The sequence below is a fragment of the Oryctolagus cuniculus genome, chromosome 7, assembly GCF_051225735.1.
Source record: "Oryctolagus cuniculus isolate XC-2025 breed Fujian yellow rabbit chromosome 7, ASM5122573v1, whole genome shotgun sequence".
Lineage (NCBI taxonomy): Eukaryota > Metazoa > Chordata > Mammalia > Lagomorpha > Leporidae > Oryctolagus > Oryctolagus cuniculus.
This window is the reverse complement of record NC_142873.1, coordinates 48,927,032-48,940,528: the sequence shown is the minus strand read 5'-3', so window position 1 is coordinate 48,940,528 and position 13,497 is coordinate 48,927,032. Positions and strand designations below refer to the sequence as shown.

Sequence of the window (13,497 nt, the reverse complement as noted above, 5' to 3'; positions counted from 1 at the left end):
TGTATGGACGGGGGAAGTGACCGATGGCGGCGGGAAGAGAACGAGAAAGGCACCACATTGTCTAATCTGAAGCCACCAAAGTGCCCGCTTCATCTACGTGGCTTTCAGGGACACGTATTGTTGGCTACTTTTGTTATTGGTTTCCGTAGTGTAGTGGTTTTCACGTTTGCTTTACAGGCGAAAAGTCCCCCGTTCGAAACCGGGCGGAAACAGACTTTTCCTGAAGCCAGGAGAACAAGGATGGGGTTAGGGTGGACACACCACGCAGCTCACGTCAACCAGACCCCATTTCTCTTCTCTGCTCGTAGTGCCCATTGTCACCCCTTTCCTGCCATCCCAGCTCTTTAGATTTACAATGGTGAAATGCTTTGATTTTTTTTAAATTTTTTTATTTGAAACAGAGAGTTAGAGAGAGGTAGAGACACTTAGAGAAGTCTTCCATCTGCTGGTTCACTCCCCAAATGGCCACAGTGGCCGGAGCAGAGCCAATCCACAGCCAGGAGCCAGGAGCTTTTTCCAGGTCTGCCACATGGGTGCAGGGGCCCAAGGACTTGGCCATCCTCTGCTGCTTTTCCAGGCAGCAGTTATAGCAGGGAGCTGGATAGAAAGTGGAGCAGTTTGGACTCGAACTGGAGCCTATATGGAATGTCAGTGCCTCAAGTCACAGTGTAGGCCCCTCAGGTTTTTTACAGTGAATCTTCTCCACAGGCCTCAGTCCTCTGCCTAGGCTGACCTGAACCAGTGCTTTCTGGTTTGTGAGCTCCAGAGGGGAGCTGAGGAGGGGCCTGCTTGTCTTCCCATCCTATGGGAACACAGTGGCAGAACCCACTGATTGGTGGAGAGAAACTGAATTTAAATCCGCATCTGGATCTCAAACCAAGCTGATACTGTCAATATTCCTCAGGCACCCCAGTTGAAAGTATATATTTACATTAACCCACCCCTACCCCAGAGGATCCTCAGGACACTGTGAGGGTTGCACGCCCCCTCTGAAGGTTCAGGCAGCTGACAGTTTTAATAGTTGGAACTCCAACATGTGCTGAGTGCTTCGTGTGGCTCCCAACCCCTTGCCCACACTCTCTTGTACTTTGTCCCTGGAGTTCTCAGCGCTGTCTTCACTGGTGTGCTGTCTTCACCACAGCCAGAGCTTTGCCTTCTCTCCCAGGAGAGCTTTCGAGCCCTGGTCTTAGATGGTGTTGCTTGGAAGGGCTTGGGTGGCCAGTGGAGGATGGCCCAAGTGATTGGCCCCTGCACCCATGTGGAAGACCTAGAAGAAGCCTCTGGATTCAGCCTGGCACAGCCCCAGCTCTTGAGGTCATTTGGGGTGTAAACCAGCAAATGGAAGATTTTTCTCTCTCTCCCTCTCTCTGTCTCTGTAACTCTGCCTTTCAAATAAATAAATAAATCTTAAGAAAAAAAAAGCTGTTACATGAAAGCTATAGGCCCATAATAATTTCACCACACACTGGAAAGAGGAGAGGTGAACAGCTTCTCACTTCTGCAGGCTCAAATGCCAGGAAATACCAGCCTCTCCAGGATAATGGATAATCAGTAGACACTCGCAGACTAGTTTTCCTGACATGCGCCATCAAACAGAGAATGCATCTCTGTCAATCACCACCTAACAGAGATCACCCCAGAAGTTCACTTGAAAACATGACACTCAGAAACCCCCTGTGATGCCCCTGGTGGGAGAAATCATGATGCAAAAATGAAAGAAAGAACAAAAGCCTTGGTCCAGGACCCAGGTTCAGCATGCAGGAGTCAAGAGCTCTGTTTCTGCGCATGGGAGAAACAGAAGAACCAAGGGATCATGAGCCCACAGCACTAGGGCCCAGGTCTGCCTGTCGGGTGCAGGTTCCTTTGGCTCCAGTGATGCATCTCACATGGGCATATTGGCATGGGCAGAGCCCCAGCAAACATCTGGCAAGGAATACTATGGAGAGAGTTATCTGCATGCTCACTGACCACAGTATAGCAGGAGAAGAAGCATTGGCTTCTCATCACTTCCTGTGGAAGCCAACGCAAGATCTCTGAAGATATAAAGGAAAGCAGGAGAACAGGTGTCTGACACCATGAGGATTCCCCTCTGGGATAGTGGCTTGGCTGAAAGCCATAAAAGAGGTCATCTGGCAGGGTTCTTTGGATGCGTGCAACCAGGTCATTACAGACAACAGTTGCAGTTATTGGAAGTCTGCAAGCTAGCTTAGAAGTTTAGCTATCAACACCCACAGCAGAGCAGCTGTGGGGAGTGCCCGCCAAATCCTCCTGTTGCACCAAGCTCTTAGTCAAGCAGGGGGTCCACTCCCCTTGTTGGAGGTTCAAGATCCCTGAATAGTAAGCTTGTGCCTACAAGTAAGTGAAGAGAGGGACACTAATGGAGTTCATAAACCACCTGGAATATGACTTAGTGCCATTCCAGGAAAAGAGCAGTTTCCAAGTTGACTGATATTCGAAGCCGTGTATAACAGCCATAAGGAAGCAGTTGCACAGGCAACGCTACACTGTGGACACAGCTGCACAGGGGCTAAAATGTGCATGATACATCTTCCTAGTGCACAATACAACGACCTCTGTGGTGCTCTCATGAAGCCAACCAGGCTTCAGAAGATTTTGAAGGTACTTGCACAGAGTACAGAAACTTCTTTTTACAAATTATTATTTATAATGGTGAGAACGCTGTTGATAAAGCAAGCACAACTGAGGCACACACTTGGGGACCAAACACTGCTGTGGGTGTTGTATCACAGATGTCAAATGCAAGTCCCCCAACGGACCTCACCGGCGCCAACCCATTTGGCCCGAGGACTGGTTTCCTCCTCAGTGTGTGTTTCAGGCCTCCTGGGCTCCCAGCAGGTGGTCTGGGAGAGTGGAATGACGTGGGGAGGTGGCTTTTGTGGGGACAGCAGACAAGTAAAGACGAGAGACAAGAATGTGCTCCGCGGGCAGCACCTGGTAAAAATGCAACAGCAGCCGTCCCTGGGTGGGCTCGAACCACCAACCTTTCAGTTAACAGCCGAACGCGCTAACCGATTGCGCCACAGAGACTCAACTCTGAGAACACAGGGACCGATCCTTCCGGTCAACTTCCGGCTTTGAAGGGAGACGTTTCGGGCTTTAGAGCCCGGCCACCGCCCAGAGGCGAGCGGGAGCCGCGGTATGCGCCACGCTGGCAACCGGTGCTTAGGGTGGTCGGGCAGCTGCGGGCCAGCTGCGTGGTCTTCTTAGCCTCAGGAGCCCGCGCCTGGCAGTCAACGCGGTCCGCCTGCAGCCGTTTCCCGCAAACTTTAAGCCTGGTTCCATGGTGTAATGGTGAGCACTCTGGACTCTGAATCCAGCGATCCGAGTTCAAATCTCGGTTGGACCTTTGCCTTTAACTTACTAAACTGCCATTTTGATCATTTAAATGGGATTTATTACCGCTCCCGAGGTCCTTCCGCCTTGTAAGGGACAAGAAGGCAGCTCTGCAGGGAACAGACTGCTCTGGCCCTCGATGCCTCCAGTCCCCGGCCGCCTCTGGAACCTCATACGTTCATCCAGCTCTAGGGCACTCTGTGGAGTCCGCGTTCCAGAAATGGGTTCTTTACAACGGCCAGGTCCCCAGGAAAATGACCGAGCCTGGGGGATCCCAGTCCTGGGCGAGGCTGGGGCTCCTGCCCTCGCCATGCACGAAGGGGCGGAGGCACACAGGGCGCCCTTGGTCCTGCTGGGGCTGAAACCTGAGCCCGTGGGGAAATCACCCACTGCTATCAGGGACAGGTGGAAAACGCCGGTGTCTGGACCGCGGATTTGGATCCCGGCAAAGTCTGGGTGGGACCTACTCGAGTGGGTAAAAAAGACTCTTATCCAGGACACCCAGGATTTCTGGGCGGGAGGAGCAGGGGAGAGGCCGTCTACAGGTCCCAGGAGAGAGCTCCCGCCCTGGCACTAGGCTCCGCCCAGCGGGCTTTGCAAAAACCACCTTACATCAGTCAATGAAGGACTCTTTGCAAGAAAAGGCATATTTCATTAAAAGAAGAAAAACATCCTTGTGCTATAATGTTTGTTAAAATTCCTTTCAGAGAAAGAGCAAGTGAGTCCAGAACGGAGAGATGTTTGTGTAGAGGAGAGTAGCCCACAATATTTACCCTGCGTAGGATTTGAAAAGTACATAACCTGCTTTGCACGGAGGGTTTGCACACTGCAACTTAGTAGCCACCTGCTCTTCAACTTATCAAAGCCGGGGGAGAGGCCGGCGCCGCGGCTCACTAGGCTAATCCTCCGCCTAGCGGCGCCGGCACACCGGGTTCTAGTCCCGGTCGGGGCGCCGGATTCTGTCCCGGTTGCCCCTCTTCCAGGCCAGCCCTCTGCTGTGGCCAGGGAGTGCAGTGGAGGATGGCCCAGGTGCTTGGGCCCTGCACCCCATGGGAGACCAGGAAAAGCACCTGGCTCCTGGCTCCTGCCATCGCATCAGTGCGGTGCGCCGGCCGCAGCGCGCCAGCCGCGGCGGCCATTGGAGGGTGAACCAACGGCAAAGGAAGACCTTTCTCTCTCTCTCTCTCACTGTCCACTCTGCCTGTAAAAAAAAAAAAAAAAAGAGCCGGGGGAGAGTGCCAACGCAGTGCCCCACACCAAAAATTCTGCAGCCGACAAATCACACAGCCTCATACGCCCCGAACTCTTCACACGCGCTCACTTTGCGCCCCTCACGTCCCTGGGTGCCCTTCGCCTTGAAGCACGCACAGCGCACGTATGTGCCGCCAGCGGTGCCGCGCTTTCTCCCACAGCACTGTAAAGCGGTCGTGAATCTGCAGCAGGTCCCGGCCCAGCAGCCCCTGCTTGCTCTATCTACGTAGCTCCGACCCTTACGCGACCTCACGGGAGGCGCCCCACCCTCCCCGCGCCCAGCAGCTGCTCCACCAGCAGACCCTAGGCGAGCTCAGAGTGACAGCTGTGCCCGCCCCGTCCCTCCAAACCCCACCCCTGCGGGCGCCCCGGCCCTGGCCTCGGCCCTGGTCTGTCCGGACTGCGCCCGTTCTTACACTGCGTCAGGCTTAGGAGTTTTGTCCGAGTGCCGAGCACCCTTTTCGAATTCATCGCTCTCGATACACGCAACATTTAGGGTCATCCAAGAGTATCTTTATACGGGAACTAAGCAAGACCACCTTCAGCACAGTGCACTCACGTGTGTGTAGCTCATTCTTTACGTGGCTTTCTTCTGCCCAGGCTCTGGCTCTGCTCTGATACAGCTTCCTCATGGAAGTACCTCCCAGCACAATTTCTGGCGCAACGGCTAAAAGCAGTGTCCTGGAACCCTACTACGACCTGCGGGCCAAGCTGGAGAGGAGCCAGCAGAACGTCTAAGACCTGAGAGAGAAATTCCTCACTGGCAGAGCTACTGTTTACTTCCTGGCCAACCGCCTGCAGAGGCACGGAAGGTCTGCAGAGCCACGGGCCCAGACTGAGAAGTGGACACTCTCCACTGTATCTTCCCTCTCCATCGTCACAGTGAACTCCCTGACTGTGCTCTCATGGAAGACCCAGGTGGAGCCTCAGTCTTCAACCTGTGCCCAGACCTGGCTGTTGTAGGCATTTGGGATCTAACTCAAAGTATAGCAGATCTCTCTTTAAAAATAAAAGAGGAGCATAGCGGGTAAAGCCACTGCCTAGGGGGCCTGAGCCATGGCTCACATGGTTAATCCTCTCCCTGCGGCACCGGCATGCCATGTGAGCGCCAGGTTCTAGACCCGGTTGCACCTCTTCCAGTCCACCTCTCTGCTGTGGCTCGGGAAGGCAGTAAAAGATGGCCCAAGTGCTTGGGCCCCTGCACCCGTGTGGGAGACCAGGAAGAAGCACCTGGCTCCTGGCTTCAGATCGGCGCAGATTTAGGGGGTGAGCCAACAGAAGGAGGACCTTTCTCCCTTTTTCTCTCTCTCACTGTCTAACTCTATCTACAAATATGCTGGCATCTCATATGGGTGCTGGTTTGAGTCGGCTGCTCCACTTCTGATCCAGCTCTCTGCCTGGCCTGGGAAAGCAATAGAAGAAGGCTCAAGTCCTTGGGCCCCTGCACCCATGTGGGAGACCCAGAAGAAGCTCTAAGCTCCACACAAAGTGAAAGATTTTACATCCCCTGATTCCCTCCCCAAGTGGCTAAAACTGACAGGGCTGGACAGGCCAAAGTGTCTCCACTTTGGTGGCTGGGTTCCAAGTACCTGAGGTATCTTCCACTGCCTTCCCGGTAGCTCACTAGTAGGAGTTGGATGCAAAGTGGAGAAGCCACAACTTGAATCAGCGCTCCCATACAGGCTGGTGGCCTCAAAGACAGACGTGTAACCTGATGTCCAAAAATGCAGCTCCCAAGAAAGTTTTTTAAATCTTCAAACTATTCGGGGATTACTGAAACTCCACACAGGAGAACCATCAGTCCTACAGTCCTTGGTGTCCTCCCAAACAAGGAAATCACTGCTGCAATTCCCAGGTCAACGTTTCATTGAAGAAGCCCCAGGGCTTGCTGCTTGCAGTGGCTCATGACTTAGATGAGGCCTAGGAGATGTGAACCCTGGCATTGCCTCATTCAAATGCAGTCCTCTCGTCACATTGCTCTACCTTCCATGAGCTTCTCGTTCCTCATCTCTAAACTGGGGAACACTCAGGAGTCCAAGGAGTACAGGAGTGACAATCCCTGCACATAGCCTGGTGCCTGGGTTTCCTGTGTGGTGGAGGGGACTGTGCGTCCTCCCCATAGACAGTGACCTCGGCTGCATGGCCACCTGTCCGCTGAGGAGGGTGCGACTCTGTTTCCTCAGGGTGTGAGGAGTACAAAGACCTCATTGCATCGGTGCTGGAGGAGAAGCCTGACTTTGAGGAGATGCGATCAGCTGCGAGGCTGGGGTAAGGAGCAAGTCTGTGCAAGGAGAAGTGGAAATATCATGGCTGAACCGGACCAAGACTATCAGTGGGGTTGTGGGGTTGGGGTGAGGTAGGGCGTGGGGTTCTCCATGAAGTAACATATGGGTAAAACAGATCTAATGCCTGGGTAGGACACAACAGTGCATGTCTAACTGTGTGTCCCTGACCCATTTTCTTAACTTTCCTGGGCTGGCTCATCTGTAAGAGGAAAGTGCTGACAGCATCTCCTGCAGAGGTTCACGAGGTCAGGCTCACCAGTACAAGTGGTTGGCACCATCTCTGACACACATGGAATCTCAGTGATCTGCTGTACTTGCTAGACTTACTCTTTCTTATAGACATGGTGACTGTAACTAGTGGCATTTTCTAAAAAGATTTACCCTATGTTTGAAACTCTCTAGGAATGGGCAATGCCGGCCTTGAGAAAGTAATAATTCATTTTCTAGGCAATAGCTGCTCAATTATCCACTTCCCAATAGCACTATAGTGCTTTAAAAATGGGTAGAGAAGAAATATTTTTAAAATCAAAGAGTATTTGTAAAAGCTGGAAAACATCTCTTGTAGGAAAGTTCGTTAATGGTGCCAGTGCCATGGTGTAAATGTTAAACTGACACGACACCAGTATCCAGTATTTGTACAGGTTCGACCCCCGTTACTCCTCTTCCAAGCCAGCTCCCAGATGATAGCCTGGGAAAAGCAGCGAAAGCTGTCCCAAATGTTGGGCCCCTGCAACAAATGTTGGAGAAGAGGAAGAAGATCCTGGCTCCTAGCTCTGGCCATTCCCTGCCCCAGCATTTGAGGTCATCTGGGGAATGAACCAGCAGATGGAAGATCTCTCCCACCCTAGCATCCGTCTCTCCCTTTTTGTGTAGCTCTGACTTTCAAATACACAAATAAATATTTTTATAATTATTGAGACCATTTCAGAGCGTGAGGGCTGGTGCTGTGCAATAGTGGGTAAAGACAATGACAGCAGTAGTGGCATCCCATATGGGGGGAGGGTTTCTGGTCCCAGCTGCTCCACTTCAAATGCAGCTCTCTGCTGCAGCCTAGAAAAGCAGTAGAAGGTGGCCCAAGTCCATGGACCCTGCATATGCATGCGACCCAAAAAAACCTCCTGGCTCCTGGCTCCTGGCTTCAGATCACATCAGCTCTGCTGTTGTGGACATTGGGGGAATGAACTAGCAGGTGGAAGGCCTCTCTCTTTCTCTCTCTTTCTCTCACTTTCTCTCTCTCTCTCTCTCTCTCTCACACACACACACACACACACTCTCTGCCCCTCTCTGCCAGAATGTAACTCTGCCTTTCAAACTAATAGATAACTCTTGGAAAAAAAGACCATCTCAGGAAAAGAGCTGTCCCATGAAAGGCAGGTTGTGTACATGGACTGTGGAGTTGGCTGAAACTTTCCCGTGCTCCCTTCACTCTCCTCTATGGGCCACTGTGTGTGCATCAGATGGTCTATGCCAGTGGTGGCAGGGTGACTCAGGCGAGATGTCAACCAGGAACACTGAAAATCATCTGACCCACCCAGGACTGCACTTGACACCTGAGCCCAGCGATGTTTTCAGCCTATATGCCTTTTCAAGGAGAAACTTCTAGGCCTGTCTACACAGATGCTACAGCTCAGTTCAGACAGACGTTTAGAGGAGTTGGGCCCTCTTCCTCCCACTTATAGCCATCTGACCTCCAAACGGTGTTCATCCCTCTGACTCTGTGCACGGTCTGCATCTGTTGGCTTATGTGAGTGTGGTTCAGTAAAACCCAGGTTTCTGAGTCCTGCCTTTATCACTCTCCTCCGCTTCCATCCTCATGTGCCTCCTGTGTCTCGTTTGGTCCTTGCTCCTAGGGCTCCTCGTCGATCCTAGGGTTCTTCTGCCTCAGCCCTCGCCTTCCACTGCTCTCATGCCAAGGCCACCATGCTGCATCATTGGGCTGGGCCCCAAAAGTGTGATCGAATCTCACACACAGCCTAGTCTTCCTCATATTGCAGCACTGGGTGTGAGAATGATGTGAATGTGCTGGAGCTGGGAAGCAGGTGACCATGAAGCTTGTTCCCCATCAGCCTGTCAGTGCAGCCCTCAGGCCCTGCAGTGGAGTTCAGGAAATTAGCAGGAAGCCTTCCCTTAAGCAAATGTGAATGCCTTGCCTGACTGTAATTCTCTCCTGGACAGGATGCACCTCCAACCTCTACTGGCAGGTCCTGGATTCCATTGTTCAGCTGTATGATGAAAACAGGGTCCTCAGGGAAAAATACCAGAGATTCCCAGTGTGCAGGATCCCTGCTTGCAGAGGTAAGTGGTGAGGGCACAGCGGGAGGTCTTTGAAAATGTTGCCTTCAATGAGTCTTCTCATGAAAGAAACTACACAGAGAGCTTTTAGGTCTTCTTCTCCCAAAGAGAACCCAACAGCAAGGAACACGAACTTTTAGGGAATAGCTTCTGGGTTTGCAATTGCCTCCCCTACAATGGATGGAACAAATCAAAACCAAACCCCAAATCCTTCCCTAAGAAGATGGGTTGATGGGAAACAACTAAGGTATGAGAAATGAGCATTTTTCCACTTTTCATTTAAAAAAAATTTTTTTTTGACAGGCAGAGTTAGACAGTGAGGGAGAGACACAGTGAGAAAGGTCTTTCTTCCGTTGGTTCACCCCCCAAATGGCTTCTACAGCCCGCTGGCTGTGCCAATCCAAATTCAGGAGCCAGGTGCTCCCTCCTGGTCTCACATGCGGGTGCAGGGCCCAAGCACTTGGGCCATCCTTCACTGCCTTCTCAGGCCACAGCAGAGAGCTGGACAGGAAGAGGAGCAACGGGGACAGAACCAGAGCCACCATTGGGACAAGAACCCAGACTGCTGGCAAAGCGGCTCACTAGGCTAATCCTCCACATCACATTTTATTAAAGAACTTTTTGGTTATTTACTGAAGATATCCCTGAAATGCCCTAAGGAGAAATAACTTTGCAGAATGTTGCTTTCCCCTGGGCACAGGGGCACCAGCCGAGAGCTATGCCTTGCTCTTTAGTTGGCAATTTCCCTTTTTCTGCTTCTGCTCACTTCTTTCCCCCAGCCCTGCCCTCTAACTCTACAAGAACATTGACAAGTCTCACGGGGCAAAGCCTGTTCCTGTCCCAGCCAAAGTCATGCTCACCCTGTAGAACTTGTCCAGCTTCCTCCAGGTGGAAGCCCTCCCTCTGCCTTCCCTGACAATCTGTGATGTAGCAGAACCATGTTGGTGTCTAGCTCGGGTTTTTCACCTCTGGGTCATGTGGGTTTATTCATTAGCCCCTTGTCACCATGATCATCTCACAGTCTTGTTCTTGTCCAAGGACCCTGGTGGTTCTCACACTGTAGGGCTCTCCCTGTGGCCCCACACTCCTATGAAATGGATTTAGGAAAATTTTCCTGCAAATTGTCTTCTCTTTGCTGTAACAAGTCTGTGAATGTGCATGTTTGAGATATGACTCTCATCCCGGGACCTGACAAAGACCTTTATTTTCCCCAGGGGCAGCACGGAGGGTAAACTGAGGCTGAGGAGGAGCTGGTGGGGGTCTGGCTAACTAACCTGCAGCAGCAGCTGGGAGCAGGGCTCTTGGCATCGGGAGGTGCTGGGGCCCTGTGTCCCACACCACGGGCAGCTAGCACACTTCAGGAAACTCTGCCTTGCATGTGCTAGTGCCACCATCTCCTTCCGGCCTGTGGTCTACTCCTGTAACTTCTCCCCTTCCCCTCAGTCGGGCTCCCCCTGGCCTCCATCTCCATCAGCTCCAGCACCAGCCCCAGGCAGTTATCAGCAAGACCACACAGAAGATTGTTCATGAGTTGTTTTTGTTTGTTTGTTTATCTATTTCAGGTAACAACTGAAGCATTAAATGACTTGTTTAATTTCAATACCAAAAGTTAAGTCACCAATAATTCTCCAGTTGATGAGAAAATAAAACAACAAAGCAAGTCTAAATCAAAGAAGTCACCATCTCTGAGAACCAAATTACATGGCGGGACCAATGGACCCTTTGCTTGCGGAAATCCCAGCCCTTCCGTCTACAAATGTGATAGCCCCTAAGACACCAATGCCCAGATCAGGAGAGGATCCTCAAAGGCCCTCATCCTTTTCCCTCCCAACTCCAGCCTGGAAAGAGCAAGGATTTGCGTCCAGGAACAGGCAGAAAAAAGTCCCTGTAGAATGTTTACCAGCTCTCTGGCACATGTTCATTTTACTTGAATGGTAGGGTTTAGAAACCTCAGAAAATAAATTTTATTGAACGTACATTTTGTTGCCTATCTTTTTTGTACAAGTTGAAATTAAAACTTTCTTTCTCCAGCTTGAAACAGCAATGTCAATCCTTTTTAAGGTGTTGTTATTTGGAAGGCACAGTGACATGCACACACACATACACACACAGAGAGCGAAAGGGAGAAAAAAAGAGATAGAGATGAGAGAGAGAGAGAGAGTGAATGAATCACTTTTCTTGTCCACTGACTTGTCTTTAGCAATCCAACATAAAGCTGGACATCTTTGCCACATTCTTTTTTTTCTTTTCTTTTTTTTTTTTTTTTTTTTTCAGGCAGAGTGGACAGTGAGAGAGAGACAGAGAGAAAGGTCTTCCTTTGCCATTGGTTCACCCTCCAATGGCCACCGCGGCCAGCGCACTGCACTGATCCAAAGGCAGGAACCAGGTGCTTCTGGTCTCCCATGGGGTGCAGGGCCCAAGCACCTGGGCCATCCTCCACTGCACTCCTGGGCCATAGCAGAGAGCTGGCCTGGAAGAGGGGCAACCGGGACAGAATCCGGCGCCCTGACCGGGACTAGAACCTGGTGTGACAGCGCCTCAAGATGGAGGATTAGCCTATTGAGCCACGGCGCCGGCCTAAGCTGGACATCTTTGAAACACAGGAAGCCCCAGGCTTACCAGACCTCTAGGCTAGCAGGCTGATTCAGGTAAGCACCAGGAAGACACTTCCCCCACACCCTGGTGTGGGAGGGGCCTTGGATGAGAGTGTGCTGCAGATGGTGATCTCCATGTGCTGGTTCAGTGAATGCTGACGTCCATCAGCGACAAACATAAGGCAGAGCCCCACAGTTTCCATGCTGGGCGTCAGCCGGCTCTTGACAGACTCCTGTTAAATTTTCCTGCAGACTTTCCAAAGCTCACTCTTTACTGCACTGATGGAGTTTGAGCCACCTAGTTGTGTAGCCTGGGTATGTTGCTTGTGGGACTTGTCAAGTGACAGGCCTTTGAGTGGGAAATGGAGATGACAACAGCAGGCCCAGAGGGAGAGTTGGGAAGAGCATGGGAGCATAAAACGACCCTTCCCTGACCGGGAATCGAACCCGGGCCGCGGCGGTGAAAGCGCCGAATCCTAGCCACTAGACCACCAGAGACACACAGCAAGCAGTGTCTGGTCTGTTTCCATAGCAGCAGCGGCTGCGTTGGACACGCAAGTCGGAGAAAAACTAATCCATGTTACCACACCAGCGCCTCGTCCTGCCTTCAGGGAAGTCCCGGGAGGCCGCCCCCTGCAGATTCCCGCCAAAGGGCGAACCGCACTGGATGCACCAGGAGCCCCTTCCCGCAGGCAGCCTGGCGTCCCGGCTGAGCTCAGAAACCACGCAGCCTTGCGGAGCAGACAGCGGGTCTCCGGGGAGGTGTGTACAGGCGCCAGGGCACCCGGGGGTGGCCGGCGGGAGGGAGACCCGAAGGCGCCCCGGGTACAGGGAGCTGAGTTGAGCCGCTACGAGCTCCGACGACAACGCACACAAAGCAGGGACACAGACGCCCGAGGGAATCTCTCCCAAGCAAGGGCCTTGAGATCCACAAAGACCACCACGAGCCCGTCCCCCAAACCCTGCCGCCCCTGAGTGTTTCCATCTCAGCTGGAGCTCGGTCCCCATCCTCCCCACGCTCAGAACAATCCCAAACACGAGGGCTCTGACGCCGGGGCGTTCCTCGACTCCACATCTAACCCGCCAGGAGCGCGTGTGTTCCTGTGGCTCGAGGACGGGCCTTGCTGTCACCCGCTCCTTCCTCCTGGTGACGGAGTTCAAGCAAGCGGCGCGGACCAAGGCGAGCAGACCCATGTCCCTCGCGCCCCCCGGGAGTGCCACTGCGCTGTCCTTGCGCGCCTCCGTCGGCTCTGTCCTCCGCTTCAGCCTCTGCCAGGCCTGCTCCGGGCCCAGGGACCGTGGCGGGTACCGGGCAGCTCCCGGGGCCTCCCGAGGAGGAGCTCCAGCTGCTCTTTCGGGGACGTGCGGGGACGCGGCTTGGCGCAGGCGTGCGGGGCCGCAGGGAGTGCGGGATCCCCAGAGGCTGGCGCCCGTGCTGCTCCCGCAGGAGAATGGACACTGCCCCCTCTTTCCCGTAGGACCCTAACGTGTTCGTGGAAACGCGGGGTTTGTTATCCTGTGTGGATGGGGGAAGTGACCGATGGCGGCGGGAAGGGGACGCGAAAGGCACCACATTGTCTCATGAAGATACCAGGGCACAGGCTTCATCTGCATGGCTTTCAGGGAAATATTTTAGCAGGTACGGTTGGTTTCCGTAGTGTAGTGATTATCACGTTCGCCTCACACGCGAAATGTCCCCGGTTCGAAGCTGGGCGGAAACA

The 13,497-nt window shown here is 52.9% G+C and overlaps 4 non-coding genes across 4 annotated transcripts; 2 read left to right on the top strand and 2 right to left on the bottom strand.

The window, feature by feature from the left end:
- Positions 1 to 2,974: 2,974 nt before the first annotated feature.
- On the bottom strand, positions 2,975 to 3,048 carry TRNAN-GUU (transfer RNA asparagine (anticodon GUU)). Its single transcript has one exon. It is a non-coding gene; the product is annotated as a tRNA-Asn (tRNA).
- A 247-nt stretch (positions 3,049 to 3,295) lies between these two features.
- TRNAQ-CUG (transfer RNA glutamine (anticodon CUG)) lies at positions 3,296 to 3,367 on the top strand. The gene has a single exon. It is a non-coding gene; the product is annotated as a tRNA-Gln (tRNA).
- An 8,835-nt stretch (positions 3,368 to 12,202) lies between these two features.
- TRNAE-UUC (transfer RNA glutamic acid (anticodon UUC)) lies at positions 12,203 to 12,274 on the bottom strand. Its single transcript has one exon. It is a non-coding gene; the product is annotated as a tRNA-Glu (tRNA).
- Positions 12,275 to 13,424: 1,150 nt separating this feature from the next.
- TRNAV-CAC (transfer RNA valine (anticodon CAC)) lies at positions 13,425 to 13,497 on the top strand. The gene has a single exon. It is a non-coding gene; the product is annotated as a tRNA-Val (tRNA).